Source organism: Diuraphis noxia, unplaced genomic scaffold (genome assembly GCF_037042655.1).
Source record: "Diuraphis noxia isolate RWA-SAM2 unplaced genomic scaffold, SU_Dnox_SAM2 contig0005, whole genome shotgun sequence".
Lineage (NCBI taxonomy): Eukaryota > Metazoa > Arthropoda > Insecta > Hemiptera > Aphididae > Diuraphis > Diuraphis noxia.
The window spans coordinates 34,653,095-34,656,576 of record NW_028301715.1 but is presented as its reverse complement, the minus strand read 5'-3'; the positions used below and the strand labels follow the sequence as shown (position 1 = coordinate 34,656,576).

Sequence of the window (3,482 nt, the reverse complement as noted above, 5' to 3'; positions counted from 1 at the left end):
CTTGTTTGAAATACAATGTAAAAAAGAAAGTTACTCATTATAATTATCATGGCCTTATGTTTAATAATATTATGCTACCTATGGCTTTGAAAATAAATAAATAATAGGTCTAATTTATTATATAAATTAATCACCATGTTCATAGTTTTTTATTAGCATTTGTTATAAGTATTATCAATTTCAGATATTTTTAAGTTTTTATAAAAATGATAATAATTATCTGGAATAAGTTTGGCTTTGCGGTGATAAAATTAAATCTTTTTTATTTGTAAGACTCCAGGCTTTTCAATAAATGCAAATTTTATAATATGTAATGTATGTTTAATAATTTTATTTTTATTTAAAACTATAATTTCTTGATAATTTGCTTGCCCATAAGTTGTTTAAATTGTTGTAAAAACAATTTATCAGGGAATTATTTTTTAACTATTAATTTAATATCTCTCTATAAAACCATTTGACCGATAATATTTTTATTAATGTTGTTACAAAAATCTTTACTATGACTTGTCTAGTTAAAATGTCATCAAATTCTGATTTTAGACCTTTCTTATAATGTTCCTGAGTTTTTATTTTTCTTCCAGTCTTTGTCTTTAATACTATCATCAAAATCTTCATCATCTAAATCTGTAAACAGAATACAAACTGTGTTATAACATAAAGTTCATATAAACTCGTGATCATTCAGATCAACATAAAATTATTATTCATTATTAGAGTCAGTTATTTTATCACACTAAGTTTCCATTGGCACCTACTAGCTCAATGAAATTTTGTGAACTTTCATTTGATTTGTTTGAATGTGTTATGTGTGGTTTTCAATGGTAAATCGTCTGAAAAAATATTATAATAATATAGCTTGTAAAAAATTGCAACTGTGTAGCTGCTAAGTACCTACTTACTGTTCTCATATTCTTGTACTTATCACTGACGGTGTAGTATTTAACCATCCAATATTACTTTATTTGTAATATTAAATCCTGCATTTTTAATAGCTGTTAATATTTTCATAGAACAATAACACAATTAAATTACAATTTATGGTTGATAAGGTTTTGTACATTAGAAATTCTCAGAAAATTATTAATAGAATGAATTACATTCGGTATTTATTATGGTATATAATATTATACAAAATATATACAATAAGCCAACAACTGACATAGATTAATATATTATTACCTATTTATACATCATATTTATAAATCAAATTGCTTAAAAGTTAAAACTTTTAAAATTAAATTAACTTTTTACAGATTTATAGGTAAACAATTTTATAATTATTTTATATATTTCTTTTTTTTATTGAGCATATTCACATCGACAACAAAGGCCATTAGTTACACTTATTTACAATAATGATATAATATAATATAGTACTGATACAATGTTAAGTTATTTAATTAGTATTAAACATTTTTTTTTTTATATATAACATTGAACAATTTTGTTTTTCTTAAAAAATTAATTATGTCTAGGTTTTTTTCATGAATAGGTTATTTTATATTTTACGTAGGTACCTAATTCAATAATTTATTAAAATTGCATTTATTATATATTTCCTAAAAAAAACACAATATATCAAAAATTCATAAATAATAAATTTGAATAATATTTTAAATTATCGAAGTAAAATAAATAAACATTAATACAAGTAATTATAATTAATCTTTACGTTATTAAATTAAAAACGAACCGTAGGTATCCGAGTTCTAGACTCTAGTAGTAAGATAACTTGTTGTGGTTAGTGAACTAGTGAAGAAATAATAAGATCTTGAATAAAATATTTAAAACATAAATTAATACATTATAACTAGGAATGGAAGATAAAAATTAAACATTAATCGGATTATTTTAGATATATAATACCTGTAATGCAAAAAAGAAGCATGATCGTAATCAATAATCAAACAAAAATAGGCTAAGAAAAATAATATATTATATTATAATTTAAATTTAAAATTACAAATATTTTTTGGTTATTGTTATATCACTTTTAATTATTTAAATGAACATTATTTATAAACGTGAACCTCCTTGGTAATAGAAGTTTTATTGAAATATTACCTAAATAGTAATTTGTTCCAAATCCAACGTTAGAAGTCAGGAATTTAGAATAAAATATATTTTAATTTGATAAATTATGTATATTATAGATATTTATAGTTATTTATAACCTTTATTCTTTATCTCATATCTAATATCATAGGTACTTATTAAGTTATTACATTGTAGGTACACCTATAAAGCCTTATGACCTAAATAAATAGATTAATATGGATAAATCGTTATCATTACGCGATTTCATAAAAAATTAAAACTCAAACGCTCAAATAATTTTTTCTATAATGACGCATCAAATTTTCTCTATAGCTATTTGAAACAAAACTTATGGAAAATTTAGTGCTAAATTTTATAACCTTAGATATAAATACAAACAATATTATGAATTTTTAACTACAAAATAATTTACAAATATTCATGGTTTTGACGAATTTTTGTTAATATTTGAAATTCAAATGCTAATAAAAATTCAATTTGAATTTCCGGAAAACATTTTTTTTTGTGATAAAGATTGACAAATTTGTAAGGAATCTTGTATTAAATTTTCAAATCTAAGATTTAAAAAAAATTTTTTTATGAATTTCTAGCTTAAAACAATTTGCGATTTTTTTTGATTTTTACGTATTTTGTCAAAATTCAAAATTTGAATGCTTAGAAAAAAAATTGTGACAATGAATTTATATTATTTTTCAACTGCTATTGTAACAATATGTTAAGAGCCTTGTATCAATTTTTCAAGATTTTTTAACCAAAAAATAAATTTTTATCGATATTAATTTTAAAAAAACTAATAATGTTCGAAAATTGCATATACTTATGAATAGTTCAACTTAAGTCAAACATTTTTGAAAAATTTATGGTATTTTATTTTATTTTATTTTATTTTTTAATCACTATAAGAATAACATATGAGAAAATTTTTATTAAAATTTCAAGTATTTTGATAGCACAAAAAAAATTTTCAAAAAATTGAAAAATTCAGTTGTCTATAAATAACTCAATTGAAAATTAAACTGTATTTACAGTGATTAGTTTTTGAATTACAACCATATAAAAAATCGATTTAAACGAAAACTGGTTTTGCGTAGAAATTTCGAAATTTTGAAAACTGTTGGAAAATTCTTACTATTGACCTATAATGCACCAAGGATATTCACTATTACATTGGAAACCACCCCCAAAGTTTGAAATTGAAGCATTATTTCGACTAGTTATGCTGTAAAGACGCAAAAAAAACACACACACATCATTGTAAAATCAATATATTCATCACTTCGTTCAGAATCTAAAATGAATAGGTCAGAAAATATTATTGAATATTTTATTGAAATTTCAGAGATGGTATTCGTCAGTGAAGATTTGCCAACTAAATATCATATTCGTTGTGAAGCCTGTGTGAAATGTATTAACAATGTTAC

At 21.7% G+C, this 3,482-nt stretch overlaps 1 long non-coding RNA gene across 1 annotated transcript; it reads right to left on the bottom strand.

Moving 5' to 3' along the window:
- Window positions 1-481: 481 nt before the first annotated feature.
- On the bottom strand, window positions 482-1,009 carry LOC149055231 (uncharacterized). Its single transcript, XR_016191886.1, has 3 exons — window positions 903-1,009; window positions 759-833; window positions 482-627 (listed from the first exon to the last, which is right to left on the bottom strand). It is a non-coding gene; the product is annotated as an uncharacterized LOC149055231 (long non-coding RNA).
- Window positions 1,010-3,482: the final 2,473 nt, after the last annotated feature.